The sequence below is a fragment of the Chlorocebus sabaeus genome, chromosome 8, assembly GCF_047675955.1.
Source record: "Chlorocebus sabaeus isolate Y175 chromosome 8, mChlSab1.0.hap1, whole genome shotgun sequence".
Lineage (NCBI taxonomy): Eukaryota > Metazoa > Chordata > Mammalia > Primates > Cercopithecidae > Chlorocebus > Chlorocebus sabaeus.
Genome location: NC_132911.1, coordinates 143236655 through 143261452, shown reverse-complemented (window position 1 = coordinate 143261452; position 24798 = coordinate 143236655). Strand labels below are relative to the sequence as shown.

The 24798-nt window shown below is 47.1% G+C and overlaps 1 protein-coding gene across 1 annotated transcript in view; it reads left to right on the top strand.

Annotated features, from left to right (window-relative positions):
- KCNK9 (potassium two pore domain channel subfamily K member 9) overlaps positions 1-5740 on the top strand; it is a 105017-nt gene extending 99277 nt beyond the window's left edge. Inside the window, exon 4 of the transcript XR_005240921.2 lies at positions 4980-5740. The gene's annotated coding sequence lies outside the window, so the exon portion shown is untranslated. The remainder of the gene's footprint in view (positions 1-4979) is intronic.
- Positions 5741-24798: the final 19058 nt, after the last annotated feature.

The window sequence follows — 24798 nt, the reverse complement described above, 5'->3', positions numbered from 1 at the left end:
AGATAGACATTTTACTCAGTTAGGCAAAACTGTTGGTTTCATTGATTAAAATTTAAATAAGAAAACAGGTTAGCCCCACTTGGGAGATTTGAAGATATCAGGTATATCCAAAAACATTGCTGAGGCAGCTTGCAGTTAAACAGACACGGGACAGAGCTATCAAAGATGAGTAGAATTTAAACCACTGAATTAAGGAGAAAAAACTTCTAGTCCATTCCCAGCAGGCCAAGAAATTGCTGATAATCCTTCTTAGATGTACAGTAATTTTGACTTCAGCCAACTGTGTATCCTTGTACCTTAAAACATCAAAAAAAGAAAACTTGTTGTGACTCCAGGCATGGAAGAAATTAAGCTTGAATTAGTCCCGAACTCACACCCGTCAAAATGATTGGCATATACTCATAGGGTGCCTCCTGGGGAGGGTGCGGTATGGGGATATGGACCCTCGTGCATCCATTTGTGGTATGTGTGTGCATGTGCATTGACTGGATATCTGTGGGTCTTTGGATTTGTGTTCCTCCTCTTCAGCCCCCAGCATTGCTGGGCATTTTTGTGACTGTGCAGTAACGGGACCTGGATTTGGTTCTTGTGAAGATGCTACCAGAGGCCTGCCAGAGCACCCCCTGTGGGAGGGTGATGGAAATCAGGAAAGTTCTAGCAGAAATGGGCTTAATCACCTTGGGACTATGTGTTCACATTCCAGGAGGATGAAATGGTTGGTCCCGGACACTTAGCAGGGACCCACCTTCCTACCTTGGTGAGTGGGATTTGAACAGGCCCTACTGTGGTCAAGGTGTCAGGCCTTTGGTGGGAAGCTGTATCAGATTTGGCAAAAATCAGCGGTTCAAACTCATCCACAGAGAACCAAATTCAAAAGGAGCCTACTGCTTCTGTTTGTTTTCTTTTGTTCATCTTCTCTGGCCTTCTCTGTCTGCGGAGACGGCACACCTTCACAAATGGCCTTAGAATGCCATTCTGAACTTCAACAGAATGAGACAACCATCAAATATCAGATGTATTTATTATTGTCACAGCTTACCTAATATTTAAAAAACCTAGTCACCAATGTTTACAAGTCCCAGTAGACATCCAGCCCATGTAGAGTATGTAACTTACACAAGGGTTTGCATCTTTCTTTTGTAACGAGTGTGGTACGCAGCCCTGTATATATTTTACAATGTCTTTACAGAAAAAAAATCATTTAATGTGGTGTTGTACAATGCACTTTTCTAATTTTTTCCATTAAAATCTCTATGGCACGTTTACAAATGTATCTTGGTCTTTCTTCACTGAGAAAGGTTGGACAAGACCTGCTTTGATGCCTCGTCTTCCTGCCTGTAAACCACATTCTGAAAGCAGAGAGCAAGGTCGACAGTCCTGGCCGTATACCCTGTTTGCTCTTGGTCTTCCTCATTGTGGACAGGCCTGCTCGGAGGCCGTTCCCCTAACAACCTTGGTCAAGTAAGGAATTTGCCTTAAAATACGAGACTATCCTTCTTGGATTTTATGTGCTGACTCAGTTATATTGTGCAGCTTGAATAGGATCCAGGAACCAGAAAGTAGATGAACACCATTTCCAGAAGGCAATGAAACCAAACCAAGAGTTTGATCTCAACTGAACCGAGACCAGATTTGCTGATTTTTGTTTCTCTTTCATGGCCAAGGAATCTGAGTTAAAAATGAGAAACCATGCTGCCCTTTTTCACCGGTGTGTATGGACACAATAAGGGAAAACGAGGCAGTTAGCAGGTGCTCAGTGTTCTTTATATCAAAGGCAAATCTGCTCCCTCCAGCTCCATAGGAGCTGCCCAAGTATTGGGGCTCCCGAGCTCCACCTGGAAGGCTCATGAAGACAGGTTTAGTCTGGATCTAGGATGGGGCCGAGAAGGTGCATTTCTAAAGAGCACTCAGGTGATGCTGCAGCAGCTGTCCCAGAGATTAATGGGAGATGCTGGTCAAAAGCAGACCATGGCCACAGGTCATGTTCCTGAACCTGGCCACACAAAGCCAGGTTGCTTTTTGCCTGTCTTGGAGGCCATGCCTCCTCTTTCCCTGCTTACCTGCTCAGCTCTGTTTGGCTTCCCCCAGGGCGCCTACCCAGGGCTCATCCAGGAAACAGATGGGCCAGAGCCCTGGTAAGAATTTTAATTCTTAGTGATTGAAGCTTAATTTACATGTGGAAAAACTTACTCCGGGGTGTTCCGTTCTCTGCATTGTGACTTGGGGTCTTAAATCCTCTTAAAATGTAAATAAGGACAGATTGCTTTCTCTCCTCAACCCTTCTGTGGATGCCTGGGCTAGAAGCCAGGTCCTTCCTACCGGTCAGCTTTGCTCCTATGTGCGTGCCCGGCTTGTGCTCTCCATGGTGTGCAGATGTGCCCACGTGGCACCCCCACCTGCTGTTCCTTCTACCAGCAGCTCTTTTCACCCCACCTTCTCCCGTCCCAGTGTCTCTGCTCAGATGTGACCTTCTTGGCGGGTGCCTCTCCGGCCTGCTTTCTCCTCTAGCACTGATCACCATCTGCCACTACTAAACATTTGACATGTCTATTGTGTCTCCCCCAGGGGAGCATGAGCCCCACGGGGCAGAGGGCAGGGACTTTCACTTGCTTTATTCATTCATGGCTCTACCCCAGAGCCACGTCTGCAGACAATAGTCCTCCAGCATTCCCCAAAAACCTAAATGATGGGATGAAGTCAGAGTCTGCGCCCTGGAGAGCCAGTGAGGCTCTTGCATCCTTCTCTTCCTCTGCTCCTCCTACCCCAAACATTAGTCTCATGACCTGCACTGGCCCTGAAGGAGAACTTCCTGGCTCAGAGATGGATCTGAGGTCCCCAGCACCCTGACACAAGCTCAGAGAGGCTGTGGGACCATCCAACTCAGGCAGGGCCTGTTGCTAAAATGCATCCTGGGGTCCAGTGGCTCTAAGAATGTGAACTGGGGGATCCACAGCAGGGCTGGCTCTTGGTTTATGACTTAAGGCAATTTCTATTTCTCTTCTCTTTGGAAGAGTTTCTATCCTCAGTGAACCAGGTTAGTGCTTCCTAAGAACTCTGTGCTTTCCAGAATCTTCAAGGGATAATATGGCTGAATTCCTTTCTTGTCTTTTCTGTTATTTTAGCCAAGGCCCACTCAGCTCAGAGGGACACCCAGGGCAGTCGTGGATGAGGCATTTTCGAGTCCCTGGCTAATCAGTGCAGGATCCACAACTTCCTTTTGCTCCCTAATGAGAACTCTGATCAGGACACCTGAGATTCTAACCCCACATCAGCGCCTTCCCCTCTCTCCACCATCCCCCTACTGCTGGGTCATTCAATCCAAACACACAGGGGCTTGTGCTGCTGCCCAAATGAGGAATGGGGGGCAGTGGGCAGGCAGGAGACTTTGGAGCATATTCCAGGGAATCTTCATCACCGTCATCATTGTTATCACCATGCACCTGTTAAGGGAAATAATGGCCACTTAAAATACTTTTCTGCATATCTTGATTTGTTCCTCCATCATGTGGTTAGATATTTACTACGTTCTGTGCAGGCTACATTTGGGATGGTCTGATGAGAGCTGTAGGAGCACACCACAGCAGGAATACACAGCATACTTGTTGTGAGATCCCTGAACAGGACACTTGAGGAAAAAGCAGTTATGCTCTAGGGCAACTGAAACCACGGTGACAAAGAGGTCGTGATTGGAAGCGATACACCACCATGTAAAGAATGTGAGGTTTCAAAGGTTTTACTCTCCCTTTCTGCAAGTGGAAAATCCTATCAATTAAGAGCCACAACAGTAGATGTTCCAGTTTGCAGGTGCCAATTTTCAAATGAGCTCCTTCGCATGTGAGCACCTCTGTGTTATGCTCTAGAATGAGCAGTATCAGAACTTTTGTTTTATGATTCTCACAAGTAACCCAGAGGCGTGAGCCCTACTATTTAGTATCCCTGTGTCCTTGGTCACTTGGCTTATCTGCAAATAAATGGTCAAGTAGACGTTATCAAATAAGACATAGGAGATCACCTGTGCTAAGTAGTTCCTATCATCGTGTGGTAGGCATTGTGTGCTAAGTTCTTTTCTGGTAATCCTCAGAGCATCTCCTAAAATGCTTTCCATAGCATGCTGGTCCTACAGGGTCCTCCATCACCCTCCAAAAAAATGTAACAGGCATTGCTGTGTTCTAAGTCCTTTTTGTGCAGATTTACAACCCACACCACAAGATATCTCACAGCATTTACTGTCTTAAAGAAAAATTTGAACTTTGCCAACCTAGGGGGTTCCTGAGCAAATCTGATGAATCCGTTTTCCCCGGAGCACTGGTGGCATTCATCACCAACCCATCCTGTATGCCTGTGGTCAGCAAAGCTGTGCAGCAGCCCCTCCCACCTCTGCACCCTCCAGGCGTGTCAAGGTTGCACTTCCTGGTCCCCTGGGTAGGTGCGGTGATGTAATTAGTTCTGGCCGATGAATCACAGGTGAAGCGGCACAGATCACTTCCCGGCTGCAACCTGAACTGTGAGAGAGCCTCCAGGACTTTCTTTCCTTCTGTTGCACTGACAGGCAAGTTTCAAGATAGTGGCTGCTAAGCCCAGGTCCTGAAGAGAGGAGGTAAGGTGGGGACTCCCCAGCTGGCCTACGCTGGATTCACACGGTGAGAAAAAACCTTCAAGCCACTATGTTGTAACGGTTGTCAGCCTATCCTGATTGCTCCACGTTTGTTCCTGGGGACACCGTTCCTCAGGCAGTCAGTGCCTGGCGCATGCAGGTTCATGATAAATGAGTTAATGACTGGCTGACATCATCTTCCCAAACAATAAGAGGAGTCTCTATAGACTCCAACATGCAATAAAATCTTACATCAGGAGCAGGGGGTCTTAATTATCTGGGTTAAATATTGCCCACTCCAGGGTGAAATATTTAATCCATAGAGCCTTTTCCATTTTAAATGTGATTTTCACTTTCAATTCTTTTTGTTTCCTCCTTAAAACAGGACTGTGTGGGCAGCCCCATCAGAGGATGGCAACAGCTCTCTCCTTCTGTAAGTGAGGCAGTCTCATCCTTCCCTGGATCCTCAGCATCTCTTAACCAGCAGTGGCAAAGGTTGAATTAGAATGGCTCCAGCTTCGGATAAAAATCCGGATCTCGTTTTTCAAAACGTGTCTAGAGCTGGTGGCTGTAAGGAACCAATCAAGCCTCAGCTGTGATTCTAATCCTGCCAAGTCAGCCTGAGAGCCGACTCATTCATCCAAAGAGAGAACGGTTTGGATGGAGCTCAAGGTGCATGGCTCGCTGGCATAGCCCAGACAACCTCTTAAAGGCCGGGCCGCAGAGCTAGAAGGTCTGTCACTCAGTTGGGGAAATCGCCTGAGAAGTTCAAGTCCACTGCCTGGCAGCTCAAATGAGTCAGCCTCACCAACCAAGAATCGCGTTGATAAACAGACTCAGAGAGCCCGCGCCCCGTGGGGTTCCCCCCGTCTGCAACTGTCTCACCTGGCCCCCCTGCAGGGCCCGGCGGGGACTGGGGAAGGTCAGTGCTCCCTGGGGCGGGGACTGGGTCTGTTTCCAGGCTCAGTGCCTCCGAGTCATACACATGCCAGGTGGTCCTGCTACTTACCCTTGCTGAACCTCAGGCTTCTCGTGTAAACAGGGCGCTTTTGAGGAATTATTAACATCTCCCTGTGAGTCAAAGCACCTACTGAGATAATGTATGTAATGCTTGTAATAAATGCAGCTATGTGCCAGGCACTCTGAGACACTGCCTTTGTGGTTATTTTTAGTTCAGCTGTATGCGTGCCGGAACGTGTTCCTGTTGGCTGTGCGTCTACCATGGAAAGTGGCTTCTAGCGTGTTTATTTGCCTGGCACCTGCCCCTTTGTGCTGCTCCTTGCAATAGCCCAGACTTAGCCAGAGTACAGACCCAGAACCCCTTGAATGAAAGGGAGACCTGGTGTCCCTGAGGAAGGACCCTGGTACACTGCCACACATTTATCCTGTGAATTTTTCTCATGGCCATAGCTGCCTTCGAGAAAGGCTATTTACTAGGGACACAGTGCACTGGGAGTAGGAGAAAGATCAGACTTTTTGGGGATTGCCAGACCCTGGCTCTGAACTGACACTGATTCCAGGAGACCTGGAATCTAGCAATCAGAGGAGGTGATTATGGAGTGAGGTGATCCATGGAGTTGTAGCTCAGGTCCATCTCAAAGTGGGTATCATGGGTCTCCCAACTCATCCTGTGGCTGCTGACCAAGTAATGGAATGCATCATTGGAATAGACACTCAGCAATGGGCAGTACCTGTACACTGGTAATAGACCTCACCCCCAGCCAGGACTGAGGGTGGACCTTCACACAGGCTGAGCTAATTATGGCAATGTGTCCTCTGGGCCTGGGGTGGCTCTGGGGACAGACTCCACTCACAAATTGACCACTTGGAGCTCTCCCTATTCTTTCCTAACAGGAACTGGATGGAAGAGCTTTCTGTCCCTGAGGCAGGCTGGCTGGAGGGGATGAAGCCAGCATTCAAGCATCTTGCAAGGTCTAAGAGTCCTTAAGTCCTGGGTGAAATCACCCCCATGGCCAGATCCACTCCTGTCCCTTCTACTGGCTAATAATACAAGCTCATCAGTTTTTAATAAACCAGGTGAGCTTGGATGCAATGACAGACTCTAGCAACCTGACTCATTGTAGGGTGAATCTTCTATTCTCCCCTCCAAATCCCTCTCCGCCTTTATCCACTCTGCCCTGTGTCCATGGAAACAAACCTGTGTGGCTTCCATGTAGGCTTGGTCAATGCGGAGCTCTGGCAGGAAGTTAGGAGGTTGGAGGAAAGAGGGAGGGAGGATTTATTCCCTTTCCCCTGTGGCAACTCTGTGGTCTGGATATTTTCTAAAGCAAGGGCCTCAGCCTCTGCCAGGAGGCCCTCTCCACACTGTCTCTGGTTTCCAGGTTCTGAACTGCCCTTTCTTCCTGGCCTAAGGAAGTGAGTCTTGGGTACAGCCCTATCCTTTACTGTTTCCTTATACTCTGCTGAGCTTTGGAAAATAGTCCCTTCATTAAAGCATCCACAAATTACCCAGCCAGACTCTGCCATCTGTGTCCTGGTGGACCCTGCCTGCTGGACACACTGCACCCAGACAGCCTAGACTACGTGGACAAAATGTCATTATGATCATCACTAGAGCATCTCATCAGGAGAACGAGGTACAAGTCTTGGCCCAGGCAGAGATCTTGGGAAAGATAATGTAAGCGATCTAGGAAAGGAAAGTATTTTCTTAACTTAGGAGTGAGCATTGCTCTATCACCGCACAATGTGCGCTGGGCACCCTCTGATGCCAGGTTTCCTACTGGGACAATCCCCCCACTCCAAGGAAAGGGCCTCCTCAGCAAGTGAGGATGGCCCTACTATGAGGGAAGAAATCTACAGGTCACCCCATACCCCATTTTTTTATGGTACATTCAACATCAACTCATCCCTTTCCTGGAAGCAGTTCTAGATCCAAGTTTCCCGCCCACTGCCCCCAATCAAAACTTAATTTTTATTGAAGCATGACATACACTCTGGAAGCATTCACCTCTATTGAGATTTGTCCAGTGGGCACAGGGTCCGGGGAGCAGTGGCACCTTCGTGGAAGACAAAGTCATTCGTTTACGCACTGGCACAGCTTCAGGTCACAGAAGCACAGGTTAGGGAGGGTTGGCCCTATTTCTACCTCTTTGTGTCACCTTAGTTGAGCTCACCTGTGCACTGTACAACCGGTACAACAATGTACGGCAGCCTTTGTTTTGAACACCAGATAAATTAAAAGTTATTATGCCAAAGGCCATGCAGGAAAGGCCAAATCAGAGACCTTGGTACTAACCAAAAGTTGTACCCCAAATAGGCTGGAGTATTACCTTGATGGAAGGCAGATGAGCCCTACGGGTATGGTTAGTACATGCCTAGTCCCTTTTACACAAAACCATATTTATCTAAGGTGGGCTCAATTTTGAGACTTCTTAAAGATCCACCTCATTTAGGAAAGTTATTGAGAGCTTCTTATAAGCCAGATACTATACTCTAGGGACTCAGGATGTGAATATTAGATACACAAGTGCCTTTGAGGAACTTATAGTCCATCATGGGGTGAGAAAAAGCCGTAACAGATAATTATACCATATGTTTGAAGTAGTGTCATAGAACACAGAAAAACAGTAAGGGATTTGGAGCCCGGCAGGAAACAGGTGGCTGTACACAGTTGGCAGTCAGGACCGTTCTCCACTGGAAAAGTGAGCTTGAGCAGACGGGGGCAGGAAGAACATTCCAGCTGCTGATGGGTGAGCGCTGAGGCTTCAGGCAGAAATATATCTGAGCTTGCGGCCCAGGAGGCCCTTGTGACTGAATCCCTGCTATGTTCTTCGGATGTGAAGATGGCCTCTACTCCCTAGGCCTCCCAACACCCAGCAACAGACCCTGTGATGCTCTCACCCCTCTGGGCTGTCCTTATCCTCCTGGACTTTGCCTTAGGTCAGCTGAGCCTGGCTCAGTCCGAGGTCTCCGGCGGAATCAGGAGGCAGGTTGGACATCTGTAGAATGGCACATGGAGGTGGGGGGCACGAAGAGGGAACAAACTCCTGCCTGCTGGCCCTCCCCACTTTTTCAGGATCCCAGGGTCTGTGAGGCCAGGAGTTAGAACGCATACCCCATGCAGCGATCTCATTCGATTTCTCTCTTGCAGTATGGCTAATAATGGTGAGACAATAAGGTACTGGGGCTTTGGCGCAGACTTGACGTGCCTGCTCTGTGGGGTCAATAAAGCATGACAAGGATGAAATGTGCAGTCCATGTGTCCCCTCTGCTCCTCTTAGCCACTCTCACATCCACTGCAGACTCACCTGACCTGCCATCACATGCTGTAGTACCTAGTACAGATGCCAACTTACACTGACAAATAGGGATGAGTTGGAGAAGGGCTGGACCCTAGGGTGGTGATTGCTGTTGATACGTGCAACCTTGGAGTGGAATGAGAGTCCCCACCCCTAGCTGTCCCGTGATCTAACTTCCTAGCATTACAGAATGGCTGGCTCGAATGTGGTTTGCTGATGTGACCAGACACAGCAGCTCTTAGCTCTTACCATTCCCCTTGGAAGAATCACCTACCTTTACCTTCAAGGAGTTAACAGCTCTGGATTCTTTCTTGGGGAACCTCACTATCCTGACTCTTGGCCCAAACTGCAAAGGGGGTGCTGAATCCACTCTTGGCTTTGACCCTACAATCAGAACTTGGGATTCTCCGCAATTCTTCTCTGGCTCCTCCAGCTAGAATCCTCAGCCCCCAGGGTCTGGGTCTGGGGTAAAGAGAAAAGGAAGAGTGTCTTTTTTCACTGGTGCTCAGAGAAGATGAAGCTGGCTTGCATAGCCTTTGAGAGCAGTGAAGTCCCCAAAGAACCATCAAGAAAAGTAGCCCTGTTTGCTGGGCCTCTGGCTTTTACTGTTGCCTTGGCAACGCCCCAGTGGGACACCAGGAATAGATGGTTTTTGAAAGGGAGTGGGGGCACGTGGCATCTTGTTTTAAAGAAAAGTTAGCATGTTGGGGGTAAGGATTTTTCCTGAAGGCGTCCTCTGAGCAGGCAGGTGCAGGGGCCTGGGCTACCATCAGGGGCTTTGGTGCCCTTGAGGGCTGTTCCCTTCCTCCTGTCCTGCCAGCCAATGGCTCTGCCTTTTATTCTGGAAGGCAGCTCACAGTGCTGGCCATGGAAAGGGAATGAGGTATGAAGTTCAGGAGCATTTGGGGTAATGGCAGGGAAGTAATTAATATTTGCTCACCTGTGAGCCCTGGAGATCAGGCCACCCCCTGGCCACACAGCCAGTCTTCTATAGTTAATGGGAGAGAGCAGGGCTTGGGGTCAGGAGGCCTGAATCCTAATTCTAGCTCTCCACCTCTTGCAGAACAAGTCCTAGGCAAGTTTCTTACACCCTCTCAAGGGCTCAGAGGTTATATCAGCTAGGTATCCCACCAGAGAAGCAGAGCCATTAGGAAACATATATTAAGCGATTTATTGGAAGGAGTTGACTTACATGATTGTGAGATCTAGGCAAGTATGAAATCTGCAGGGCTGGCCTCCAGGATGAGCAGTCTGGGACTCTCAGGCATGGGCCAAAAGTGGTATCCCTAGGTGGAATGTCTTTTCCATCCAGGAAGCCTCAGCTCTGCTCTTATGGCCTTTCAACTGACTGAACCAGGCACACCTAGGTTACTTAGGACAATCTTCCTTACTTAAAGTCAGCTGATTATGACCTTTAATCACACCTACGAAGTACCTTCCCAGAAAATTGAATAACTGGGACTGTAGTCTAGCTAAGTTTAACACATAAAAAAGCTATGCAAGTGCCTCCTCTGCAAAATGGAGCTAGTCGTTTTTTGGGAGGCTACTAAGTGACCTACATGAGGTATTTCATTTAAACCTAATACTAGCAGCAACAACAAAAGTGATAGCCACAGCTGGCCTTTATGTGGTGCTTGATAGGTTCCAGGCATGTTCTAAATATCTCTTTAATCCTCACAATGAACCTATCTGGCAGGTGCCATTTTGATCCTTGTCTTAGTCTGTTTTCTGTTGCTATAACAGAATACTACCAACTGGGTCATTTATACAGGATTAAAGTTTATTTAGCTCATGGTTCTGGAGGTTGGGAAGTCCAAGAGCATGGTGTTGCCTGGTAAGGGTCATCCTATGGCTAAAGGGTGGAAAGAGGAAGCAAGAGTGTGTGAGATGGCACCAGGGGCCAAGCTTGCTTTTAAAACACTCTCAAGACTCACTTTTGAGTTAATCCATTCCTGGGGTCTCCACCTTCATGGCTCAATCTCTTATTAGGCCCCACCTTCCAATACCATTGTGTTGGGGATTAAGTTTAACACATGAATTTTGGGGGGTAGATTTAAATAACAATCCTTATTTACCAAAGGGGAGGTTGAGTCAAATTATTTAAGTCTAAAATCTCACAAGCAGCAACAGGGTCCAGAAACCAAAAACGGTATTTCATATTAGGTGCTATGCCAGGTAATTTACATGTGTTGTGAGAGAATCAAATTCAATCTGATAAGGGTAGAAAAAAATCCTACTCTCATTCTCCAAACAGGTGACAGACCACTCTCCCCAACACACATACCAGTATGCTCTACTCTTTTATTCCTCAGTGCCCCCATACAATAGGTGACATTATCCTTGTGTGATAGCTTAGGACACAGAGGAGACTTGCCTATAGGTCAGGCAAGGAGTCAAGCCAAGATCGGAGGATCCCAGGCCCCTGCATTCTTCGATACTTTGCATCTTTGGAGAAAGTAACTGGTTGGCCCTGGCACTCGAACTCAGGCTCCAAGGCTCAGCTCTGGGGTTACCTTACTGGTGTATGTACTGGCTTTTCTCTAGATCTGTTCTCTGCCCACCTTTTCCTGCTCTATGCCTGGGAAGCTGATTCTAGGATGGCATCTTCCAGGCCACTTTTGGCTTCCCTTTGGAGTTGGTCAGTGGGAGACACTGATACAAGATGGGAGGGTGGAGAGAAAGATACCAAGATACCTATGAACTCTCAGTCCCTTGCTGCCTTGTCAAGGAGTGGTCCATCACTTTCTGGGGTCTAGCAAGACCCCCATCCTAAGACCCCACAGCTTCCAAAGTGGAAAGAGGCTTCCAAGGTTCCCAGACCCCGGATGCCCCACTCTCCATTCCTGGTTCCCTTAACTCTGACTTTATGTCTATTAATAGTATCTTCAGGAACTCTCTTGAAGGAAACACTTGGACGTCCATCTGCTTCCTGTTAGAACCCTTATCAACTGCAAGGCCTGGAGGAATGTCAATTGGGGGTCTGCCTAGAGTGATGGGGGGTAGCTTACAGGAACTGAGGCCGCTATGAGCAGGGCCCCTCCAGCTGTTGAGGAAAAAAATGAAACAAACAAACAAAAAAACCCGTAAAAACCCACCATCCCTCATAAGCCTTTGAAAGTCTCAGCCAGTACTGGCACCATTGAAAGTGTATGGGAGAAAGGCTGATGAAGTCAAAAGTGCTAGGGGTTGTCCTGGTGTGAACATTGAAGATCCCATACTCTCCATCCCCTAAGTCCCAGGAAGAACAGGACAGCTGGCCACCCTAGCACACAGTCACTGGGCTGTTGCCATGGAGGATGCTCCATCCTTGTGAGATGCCCACAGTCCTCCCAGGAGCTCTGGTCTAGGCCTCACAAAGGAGGCAGGCGGGACTGATCCTGCAGAGACCAAAGCCCAGAGGGAAAGGGACACCAGGCAGCCTTCTCCTCTATTCCCACCTCACCTGGAGGGTGGTCTAGAAATACTATTCCCACCCGCCTGCAACAGCTTATCTGGGAAGGCCTGGCTGGGTGTAATTGCTTGGCAGATTGTATCCCCAGGCCCCAGCACAATTAGTGTTTAATCATCATTCAAATACAATGAGATAAGTGTTCCTCCTCCCTGCCTCTCACTGCACAGTCTGCAATCCCCTCAGCATGCTTATTTGCTGTAATGACAAGGTCAACTCACAGGCCACCTCACCTTGAAGTCCCGATAGGGAAGAATGAGCAACAGTTTGTGTTTAATCAGTTATGTCAGGCAGGGAATGCAGGTTACAGGAAACTGCCTTTGCATCTGTTGTTCCCTCTGCCTGGGCATCCCTCACCTCACTGGTGACAACCTCTGTGCCTCCCCTCACTGGCTTAACAGCCGATTTCCATGCATGCTCACTCAGCACCATGCATCCTCCAGTAGCTGGGCAGAGGACAGTGGACAAGACCAGCAATGCAGAGCGGTAGCTCCCATCTGTCACCTGCCCTCCCCATTGCACCTAGGTGAACCAGACCCGTTGTAACAATATCCTATGGATAAACCCTTACCCCAACCCCCTTTTGGGGCCCACACCCTGGGGCTTCACAGGGGGATTGGAGGTGCCAGTCAAACTCTGGGAGTAAGGGCTCAAATCTCTGCTGTGAATCCAATCTGGACCCTCTCTGCTTGGGTGATGACAACACCAGCTTCCACGTTCTCTGATCCACGATAGCTCCCACCACGACCAGGATACTGGTATCCTCAGCCAACAAGAAGCTAGGGGTGGGCAGAGGAAGCCTATTGTCTGAATCCTTTGCCACGGACTACAAGATGTTGTCAGGCCTGGCCCAGCCACCCCACCTCACCTTCCAACATGCTCCTCCATGGCTCTCTGCCCCTCGGCCACAATCATCTCTTGGCCTCTTCAGGGCACCAAGTGTCCTCCTTACTCACGGTCTGGCCCTTGTTCCTTGGTCTGCTTGGAATGCCTTCTCCTGGGGCCTGGTCAACACTTTCTCATCCTTTGGACCTAGAGGAGGATTTCTTTACCATCTCCCACCCAGCCCCTGCCACGTATATCCTATGTTCCTCTCGTTTCTCACAATGCCTTCAAAGCCTTTCCTTCAGAGAGCCCAAAAGCTCAGTGGGAGTTGGTCAGGTAGAGGGAAGGGGATTTATGAGGAGGAGAAAGATGTTCCTGGCTGAAGATAGATGAGCAGAAGCAATACATGTCACTTCTGGGGGAACCCATGGTCTGGTGTGTGAAATGCCCTGTCTTAGCCTTGTCCACGTGAACACCAGGACAATCCCTAGCAACTTTGACTTCATCATCCTACTGTCTCCAAATTTGTCAACATTTGTAAGACGTTAAGAATCGATTGACTACATATGCCTATGTCCCTACTCGGAGCAGAATGAGGCTTCGTCATTGGTACACCTTCAGTGCCCAGCACGAGGGTACCTACCAAACAGCAGGCAACAAAAGTATGACCCCCTTTTGGAAGAGAAAAGTAGACAGTTGGGGAGTTATCCTCTGTGGAAACAAACGAGGCCTTATTCGATATATGCTCCTGAACTTCTTATCTAGCAAGTGTCTGCAGCAATTCCTGTGTGCCAGGCATGGTTCAGGTGCTTTGCATACATAATCTCATAGAAACCATGAGAGTGCTTTGGGTGATAATCAACCCTAAGGAGGAAACTGGGACACAAGCTTCAATGACCTTAGATCACCAAGAAGGCTGTGGAGATAGCCCAAGTAGGAGAAGACAGTAGGGAGTTTCTGCAGATCTTCAATCCTGTGACCGTCAAAGGACTAAAGATGGGTAGAAGGGTCGTTCTGTCCCACTCTAGGCAGTATAAGACATCCAGACCTCGTGCATCTGACTTCAGATCAGATGTCGTCACAGGCCCCAATGTATTAGCATTCTCTTGCAATTACTCATAGCTAATCTCATGTTCTTGCTTTTAGTAGAAATATCAGCCTTAAATTTCTTTGATTTCACCTTAGTCAAAATTTGATAGAAACCTTAGACTGTCAACTTCTCTAAGAATTAATGAGAATACCTCCTTAAAATAACTCTCTCCAGGAATCTCTTTCTAAGTGCTTTGAGAGTATGCAGCACTGGATTAGCCAGGCATGCCCTCTAGTTTGGAAAGAAAATCAGAAAATATTTGCATGAACAGTGGTCGTAACATTTTCAATTAAAGCTACACTTGCCCTGCGCACTGCGCCCTGCATTTTATCATATTTTTTGAGACAGGGTCTCACTCCCATTGCACACGCTGGAGTGTGGTGGTATGACTTTAGCTCACTGCAGCCTCAACTTTCCGAGCTCATGTCATCCTCCTACCTCACCTTCCTGAGTAGCCGGGACTACTGATGCATACCACCACGCCTGGCTGATTTTGTGTGTTTTTAATAGAGCTGGGTGGTTGCCATGTTGCCCGGGCTGGTCTCGAACTTCGCTCCAGTGATCTACCCACCTCGGCTTATCAGAACATTGAAAAAAAGTAATTCACAACTTAGTCTTCTATACCCAGCAAAGTGATCCAGTGTGATGTCTGAATCAAAACATGGACAAATATCAGTCTTAGATCTCACTAACAGCGGCAGAAGGTCTCTTGGTAACAATAGTCTTTAAAATGTTTGCTCCCAATTCACTCTTCTCTAATTCAGACTGATTTCTTGGTGCATAGCAGGCATCTTCGATCTTGTCTTAAGTTTCTTAGTGTTTCACCCATCCCATCTTCCACATTCACTGTGTACTTGCACTTTACTCTGCCACAGCATATCCTCCAGCAGCTGTATGGAAAATGATTGCACGGGAGATTGTTACACAGAAAAATCTCCAAAACCTGAAGTATTTTACTAATCATATTTGACTAGCACTTTGAATAGGAATAGAATTCCAAGTCAGATACTAGTTTTCCTTCCATTCATGAACGAAGATTGCTCTCGAAATCTAAAAGGCATCCGGTTGTTGCTCCTGTGTATGGGAGTTCATTTTTCTTCTGGAAGGAATGCAATCCCTTCGCTTGTATTGTTCTGTAATTGGAAGATGATGTGCATTGATATGCAGGTACTTGGTTATGCCCTTTCAGTCTAACAAGTCATGTCCTTCACTTCTGGGAACATATTTGAAAATGTATTCACAATGTCATCTTCTGATTTCCCTTTCTGGAACTCCTAGGATCCAGAACTGACTTCTCCTGAGATAATCTTTTCCTATTTTTTCGTTTCTTATTTTTCTTCTTGGGGATGTCTTCAGGAAGCTGTTTTTAAAGCTTCTATTGACTTTACTTCTATTGAGGTTTTCACATCTGTATTTGTTTTTAAATCCTAAAAACTAATTTTTTATTCTGTGTCTAACATTTTCCTCTTAAAAAATTGCATCCATGAGATTAAACGGGATGCTGTGTCTGAGATATCAGACTGACATTTTTTCCCTCTTTGACGTGAGGTGAACTCACGTCACAGAGGTTTGTTGTACGGGTTATTTCATCCCCCAGGTATTAAAGCCAGTACCCAATAGTTATATTTGCGGCTCCTCTCCCTCCTTTCACCTCTCCACCCTCAAGTAGAGCCCTGTGTCTGTCATTCCCTTCTTTCTGTCCACAAGTTCTCATCATGAAGCTCTCATTTATAAGTGAGAACATGTAGAATTTGGATTTCTATTCCTGCATTAATTTGCTAAGGATAATACTTGTTGATTGAATTTCAGTATAGGCTGCTCTAGCAGAGCCTTCATTGGAAGACTCCCTGGTGGTGGTCAGATTCTCAAGAGACTACCCTTCTCCACTCCTGTCTGAAGGACCAAGGCTGGACTGCGCAGGTTGGAGCTAGGAAAGGAAAAGACCTGGATGTCTCAGCAGTTAGTGTATACATTAGACTGCCAGAGCTTATTCACGTTGCATAACTGGAATATTGTCCCTTTGGCTAACAGCTCCCTGTTTTCCCTAGCTCCCTACCCTCCACGACTCCTGACAATTACCATTCTAACTCTGATTATGACTTTGGCTTTTTTTACTTTTTTTTTTTTCTTTGAGATGGAGTCTCGCTCTGTCACCCAGGCTGGTGTGCAGTGGCGCCATCTCGGCTCACTGCAAGCTCTGCCTCCTGGGTTCACAGCATTCTCCTGCCTCAGCCTCCTGGGGTAGCTGGGACTACAGGCACCCACCACCATGCCTGGCTAATTTTCTTTGTAGTTTTAGTAGAGACGGGGTTTCGCTGTGTTACCCAGGATGGTTTCTATGTCTTGACCTCATGATTCACCCACCTCGGCCTCCCAAAGTGCTGGGATTACAGGTGTGAGCCATAGCACCTGGCCAATTTTGCATTTTTATTGTATATATTGAAGTGCACAACATGTTTTGATATACATTTACATATACACTGAAAGGATTTCTACTATCAGGAAAATAAATGTTTTTTAAAATATAGTATACTTTTTATCAAAATGGTAGGAGTACCTAAAAATCTACACTTAGCAAATGCCTAGTATGTACTACAGTATTAACTGAAGACACCATGCTGTACATTAGGATCTCGACTTATTTATCCAACATTACTGCAACTTTGTATCTTTATGTTGAATTTGAATCCTGTAACTTTACTGAATTCATTCATTAATTCTACCAGCTCTTTTGGTGCAGTCTTTAGGATTTTCTCTATCAAATTGTGTCATTTGTACCCAGAAAATTTTCCTTCTTCCTTTCTGCTTTGCAGAGCTTTCTTTTTCTTGCCCAATTACTCTGGCTAGGACTTCCAGTACTGAAAGCTTTTCCTTGAAGGTCACAAACAAATAAGGATGCCCAATCTTCCCATCACTTCTATTTAAACTTTTTTTCTAATTATCGAGGAAACTGATGAAGTGTTAAAACTAGTTCAAAGGAGAGTCCAAAGAACAGACATTTATAGATCAGGCATGTTAAAATCAATGTGTACGTGAAAACAACCTCCCCCAAGATGTTTGTATTGCCGTCAGTTATCTATAACACAGACTCAGATAAAATGTGTGCCATAGACAGTGCATCCCTGTCCCTGCAAAAACCCACCATTCCTCATGAGCCTTTGAAAGGCTCAGCCAGGCCTGGCACCATTGAATGTGTACGGGAGAAAGGCTGATGAAGTCAAAATTGCTAGGGGTTGTCCTGGTGTGAACATCGAAGATCCCACATTCTCTGTCCCCCAAGTCCCAGGAAGACTAGCACAGCTAGCCACCCTAGAGTCAATCACTGTGCTGTTGCCATGGTGGATGCTCCATCCTTGGAAGATGCCTACAGTCCTCCCAGGAGCTCTGGTCTAGGCCTCACAAAGGAGGCAGGTGGGACTGACCCTGCAGAGACCAAAGCCCAGAGGGAAAGGGACACCAGGCAGTCCCCCTGTCTGTTCCCGCCTCACCTGGAGGGTGGTCTAGAAATGCTATTCCCACCCACCTCCAACAGCCTATCTGGGAAGGCCTGGCTGGGTATAATTGCTTGGAGATTATATCCGGAGGCCCCAGCACAATTAGTGAGTGTTTCATCATCATTCAAATACAACGAGAGAAGTGCTCCTCCTCCCTGCCTCTCACTGCACAGTCTGCAATCCCCTCAGCATGCTTATTTGCTGTAATGGCAAAGTCAACTCACGGGCCACCTCCCCTTGAAGTCCGGATAGGGAAGAATGAGCAACAGTTTGTGTTTAATCAGTTATGTCAGGCAGGGAATGCAGGTTACAGGAAACTGCCTTTGCATCTGTTGTTCCCTCTGCCTGGGCATGCCTCCCCTCACTGGCTCAACAGCCCATTTCCATGCATGCTCACTCAGCATCAGGCATCCTCCAGTAGCTGGGCAGAGGACAGTGGACAAGACCAGCAATGTAGAGCGGTAGCTCCCAGGTGCCCCGCCCCCACCCATCTGTCACCTGCCCTCCCCATTGCACCTAGGTGAACCAGACCTGTTGTAACAATATCCTACAGGTAAACCCTTACCCCAAACCCTCTTTGGGGCCTACACCCTGGGGCTTCACAGGGGGATTGGAGGTGCCAAACTCTGGGAGTAAGGACTGAAATCTCTGCTGTGATTCCAATCTGGACCCTCTCTGCTTGGGTGATGACAACACCAGCTTCCACGTTCTCTGATCCACGATAGCTCCCACCACGACCAGGATACTGGTATCCTCAGCCAACAAGAAGCCAGGGGTGGGCAGAGGAAGCCTATTGTCTGAATCCTTTCACAGAGACTACAAGATGCTGTGAGGCCTGGCCCAGCCACCCCACCTCACCTTCCAACATGCTCCTCAATGGCTCTCTGCCCCTTGGCCACAATCATCTCTTGGCCTCTTCAGGGCACCAAGTGTCCTCCTTACTCAGGGTCTGGCGCTTGATCCTTGGTCTGCTTGGAATGCCCTGTCCTGGGGCCTGGTCAACACTTTCTCATCCTTTGGACTCAGCGGGGGATTCATTGACCATCCCCCACCCAGCCCCTGCCACGTATATCCTATGTTCCTCTAGTTTCTCACAATGCCTTCAAAAGCCTTTCCCTTCAGAGAGCCCAAAAGCTCAGTGGGAGTTGGTCAGGTAGAGGGAAGGGGTTTTATGAGGAGGAGAAAGATGTTCCTGGCTGAAGATAGATGAGCAGAAGCAATACATGTCACTTCTGGGGGAACCCATGGTCTGGTGTGTGAAATGCCCTGTCTTAGCCTTGTCCACGTGAACACCAGGACAATCCCTAGCAACTTTGACTTCATCATCCTACTGTCTCCAAATTTGTCAACATTTGTAGGACGTTAAGAATCGATCGACTACATATGCCTATCTCCCCACTCGGAGCAGAAAGAGCCTTTGTCATTGGTACACTTTCAGTGCCCAGCACCAGGGTACCTACCACACAGCAGGCAACAAGTATCACCCCCTTTTGGAAGAGAAAAATGGACAGTTGTGGAGTCATCCTCTGTGGAAACAAGCGAGGCATTATTGGATATCTGCTTCTGAACTTCCTATCTAGCAAGTGTCTGCGGCAATTCCTGTGTGCCAGGCATGGTTCAAGTGCTTTGCATACATAATCTCATAGAAACCATGAGAGTGCTGTGGATAATAATCAACCCTAAGGAGGAACCTGGGACACAAACTTCAATAATCTTAGATCACTGAGGCGGCTATGGAGATAGCCCAAGTGGGAGATGACAGTAGGGAGTTTCTGCAGATCTTCAATCCTGTGACCGTCAAAGGGCTAAAGAGGGGTAGGAAGCGTCGCTCTGTCTCACTCTAGGAAGTATAAAACATCCAAACCTCGTGCATCTGACTTCAGGAGTTCAGATGTCATCACAGACACCAATATATTAGCGTTCTCTTGCAATTACTCATAGCTAATCTCATGTTCTTGCTTTTGGTAGAAATAGCCTTAAATTTCTTTGATTTCACCTTAGTCAAAATTTGATAGAAACCATAGACTCCCAGACTTCTCTAAGAATTAATGAGAATACCTCCTTAATATAACTCTCACTAGGAATCTCTAAGTGCTTTGAGAGTATGCAGCACTGGATTAGCCACCAGGCATACCCTTCAGTTTGGAAAGAAAATCAGAAAATATTTGCATGAACAGTGGTCGTAACATTTTCAATTAAAGCTACACTTGCCCTGCGCACTGCGCCCTGCATTTTATATTTTTTGAGACAGGGTCTCACTCCCATTGTGCACGCTGGAGTGTGGTGGTATGACTTTAGCTCACTGCAGCCTCAACTTTCCGAGCTCATGTCATCCTCCTACCTCACCTTCCTGAGTAGCCGGGACTACTGATGCATACCACCACGCCTGGCTGATTTTGTGTGTTTTTAATAGAGCTGGGTGGTTGCCATGTTGCCCGGGCTGGTCCCGAACTTCGCTCCAGTGATCTACCCACCTCGGCTTATCAGAACATTGAAAAAAAGTAATTCACAACTTAGTCTTCTATACCCAGCAAAATGATCCAGTGTGATGTCTGAATCAAAACATGGACAAATATCAGTCTTAGATCTCACTAACAGCGGCAGAAGGTCTCTTGGTAACAATAGTCTTTAAAATGTTTGCTCCCAATTCACTCTTCTCTAATTCAGACTGATTTCTTGGTGCATAGCAGGCATCTTCGATCTTGTCTTAAGTTTCTTAGTGTTTCACCCATCCCATCTTCCACATTCACTGTGTACTTGCACTTTACTCTGCCACAGCATATCCTCCAGCAGCTGTATGGAAAATGATTGCACGGGAGATTGTTACACAGAAAAATCTCCAAAACCTGAAGTATTTTACTAATCATATTTGACTAGCACTTTGAATAGGAATAGAATTCCAAGTCAGATACTAGTTTTCCTTCCATTCATGAACGAAGATTGCTCTCGAATCTAGCACAGCTATCGGGAAATCTAAAAGGCATCCGATTGTTGCTCCTGTGTATGGGAGTTCATTTTTCTTCTGGAAGGAATGCAATCCCTTCGCTTGTATTGTTCTGTAATTGGAAGATGATGTGCATTGATATGCAGGTACTTGGTTATGCCCTTTCAGTCTAACAAGTCATGTCCTTCGCTTCTGGGAACATATTTGAAAATGTATTCACAATGTCATCTTCTGATTTCCCTTTCTGGAACTCCTAGGATCCAGAACTGACTTCTCCTGAGATAATCTTTTCCTATTCTTAGGTTTCTTATTTTTCTTCTTGGGGATGTCTTCAGGAAGCTGTTTTTAAAGTTTCTATTGACTTTATTTCTATTGAGGTTTTCACATGTATTTGTTTTCAAATCCTAAAAACTAATTTTTTATTCTGTGTCTAACATTTTCCTCTTAAAAAATAGCATCCCGTTTAATCTCATGGATGCAGTGTCTGAGATATCAGAGGTTTGTTGTACGGGTTATTTCATCCCCCAGGTATTAAAAGCCAGTACCCAATAGTTATATTTGCGGCTCCAATCCCTCCTTTCACCTCTCCACCCTCGAGTAGAACCCCGTGTCTGTCATTCCCTTCTTTCTGTCCACAAGTTCTCATCATGAGGCTCTCATTTATAAGTGAGAACATGTAGAATTTGGATTTCTATTCCTGCATTAATTTGCTAAGGATAATACTTGTTGATTGAATTTCAGTATAGGCTGCTCTAGCAGAGCCTTCATTGGAAGACTCCCTGGTGGTGGTCAGATTCTCAAGAGACTACGCTTCTCCACTCCTGTCTGAAGGACCAAGGCTGGACTGCCCAGGTTGGAGCTAGGAAAAGAGCTGGATATCTCAGCAGTTACTGTATACATTAGACCGCCAGAGCTTATTCACGCTGCATAACTGGAATATTGTCCCTTTGGCTAACAGCTCCCTGTTTTCCCTATGCTCCCTACCCTCCATGACTCCTGACAATTACCATTCTAACTCTGATTATGACTTTGGCTTTTTTTACTTTTTTTTTTTTCTTTGAGATGGAGTCTCGCTCTGTCACCCAGGCTGGTGTGCAGTGGCGCCATCTCGGCTCACTGCAAGCTCTGCCTCCTGGGTTCACAGCATTCTCCTGCCTCAGCCTCCTGGGGTAGCTGGGACTACAGGCACCCACCACCATGCCTGGCTAATTTTCTTTGTAGTTTTAGTAGAGATGGGGTTTCGCTGTGTTACCCAGGATGGTTTCTATGTCTTGACCTCATGATCCACCCACCTTGGCCTCCCAAAGTGCTGGGATTACAGGTGTGAGCCACAGCGCCTGGCCAATTTTGCATTTTTATTGTATATATTGAAGTGCACAACATGTTTTGATATACATTTACATATACACTGAAAGGATTTCTACTATCAAGAAAATAAATATGATTTTTAAAACATAGTAGTCTTCTTATCAAAATGGTAGGAGTACCTAAAAATCTACACTTAGCAAATGCCTAGTATGTACTACAGTATTAACTGAAGACACCATGCTGTACATTAGGATCTCGACTTATTTATCCAACATTACTGCAACTTTGTACCTTTATGTTGAATTTGAATCCTGTAACTTTACTGAATTCATTCATTAATTCTACCAGCTTTTTTTGGTGCAGTCTTTAGGATTTTCTCTATCAAATTGTGTCATTTGTACCCAGAAAATTTTCCTTCTTCCTTTCTGCTTTGCAGAGCTTTCTTTTTCTTGCCCAATTACTCTGGCTAGGACTTCCAGTACTGAAGGCTTTTCCTTGAAGACCACAAATAAGGATGCCCAATCTTCCCATCACTTCTATTTAAACTTTTTATCTAATTATCGAGGAAACTGATGAAGTGTTAAAACTAGTTCAAAGGAGAGTCCAAAGAACAGACATTTATAGATCAGGCATGTTAAAATCAATGTGTACGTGAAGACAACCTCCCCCAAGATGTTTGTATTGCCGTCAGTTATCTATAACACAGACTCAGATAAAATGTGTGCCATAGACAGTGCATCCCTGTCCCTGCAAAAACCCACCATTCCTCATGAGCCTTTGAAAGGCTCAGCCAGGCCTGGCACCATTGAATGTGTACGGGAGAAAGGCTGATGAAGTCAAAATTGCTAGGGGTTGTCCTGGTGTGAACATCGAAGATCCCACATTCACTGTCCCCTAAGTCCCAGGAAGACTAGCACAGCTAGCAACCCTAGAGTCAATCACTGTGCTGTTGCCATGGTGGATGCTCCATCCTTGGAAGATGCCTACAGTCCTCCCAGGAGCTCTGGTCTAGGCCTCACAAAGGAGGCAGGTGGGACTGACCCTGCAGAGACCAAAGCCCAGAGGGAAAGGGACACCAGGCAGTCCCCCTGTCTGTTCCCGCCTCACCTGGAGGGTGGTCTAGAAATGCTATTCCCACCCACCTCCAACAGCCTATCTGGGAAGGCCTGGCTGGGTATAATTGCTTGGAGATTATATCCGGAGGCCCCAGCACAATTAGTGAGTGTTTCATCATCATTCAAATACAACGAGAGAAGTGCTCCTCCTCCCTGTCTCTCACTGCACAGTCTGCAATCCCCTCAGCATGCTTATTTGCTGTAATGACAAGGTCAACTCACAGGCCACCTCCCCTTGAAGTCCGGAGAGGGAAGAATGAGCAACAGTTTGTGTTTAATCAGTTATGTCAGGCAGGGAATGCAGGTTACAGGAAACTGCCTTTATATCTGTTGTTCCCTCTGCCTGGGCATGCCTCCCCTCACTGGCTCAACAGCCCATTTCCATGCATGCTCACTCAGCATCAGGCATCCTCCAGTAGCTGGGCAGAGGACAGTGGACAAGACCAGCAATGTAGAGCGGTAGCTCCCAGGTGCCCCGCCCCCGCCCATCTGTCACCTGCCCTCCCCATTGCACCTAGGTGAACCAGACCTGTTGTAACAATATCCTACAGGTAAACCCTTACCCCAAACCCTCTTTGGGGCCTACACCCTGGGGCTTCACAGGGGGATTGGAGGTGCCAGTCAAACTCTGGGAGTAAGGACTGAAATCTCTGCTGTGATTCCAATCTGGACCCTCTCTGCTTGGGTGATGACAACACCAGCTTCCACGTTCTCTGATCCACGATAGCTCCCACCACGACCAGGATACTGGTATCCTCAGCCAACAAGAAGCCAGGGGTGGGCAGAGGAAGCCTATTGTCTGAATCCTTTCACAGAGACTACAAGATGCTGTGAGGCCGGGCCCAGCCACCCCACCTCACCTTCCAACATGCTCCTCCATGGCTCTCTGCCCCTCGGCCACAATCATCTCTTGGCCTCTTCAGGGCACCAAGTGTCCTCCTTACTCAGGGTCTGGCGCTTGATCCTTGGTCTGCTTGGAATGCCCTGTCCTGGGGCCTGGTCAACACTTTCTCATCCTTTGGACTCAGCGGGGGATTCATTGACCATCCCCCACCCAGCCCCTGCCACGTATATCCTATGTTCCTCTAGTTTCTCACAATGCCTTCAAAAGCCTTTCCCTTCAGAGAGCCCAAAAGCTCAGTGGGAGTTGGTCAGGTAGAGGGAAGGGGTTTTATGAGGAGGAGAAAGATGTTCCTGGCTGAAGATAGATGAGCAGAAGCAATACATGTCACTTCTGGGGGAACCCATGGTCTGGTGTGTGAAATGCCCTGTCTTAGCCTTGTCCACGTGAACACCAGGACAATCCCTAGCAACTTTGACTTCATCATTCTACTGTCTCCAAATTTGTCAACATTTGTAGGACGTTAAGAATCGATCGACTACATATGCCTATCTCCCCACTCGGAGCAGAAAGAGCCTTTGTCATTGGTACACTTTCAGTGCCCAGCACCAGGGTACCTACCACACAGCAGGCAACAAGTATCACCCCCTTTTGGAAGAGAAAAATGGACAGTTGTGGAGTCATCCTCTGTGGAAACAAGCGAGGCATTATTGGATATCTGCTTCTGAACTTCCTATCTAGCAAGTGTCTGCGGCAATTCCTGTGTGCCAGGCATGGTTCAAGTGCTTTGCATACATAATCTCATAGAAACCATGAGAGTGCTGTGGATAATAATCAACCCTAAGGAGGAACCTGGGACACAAACTTCAATAATCTTAGA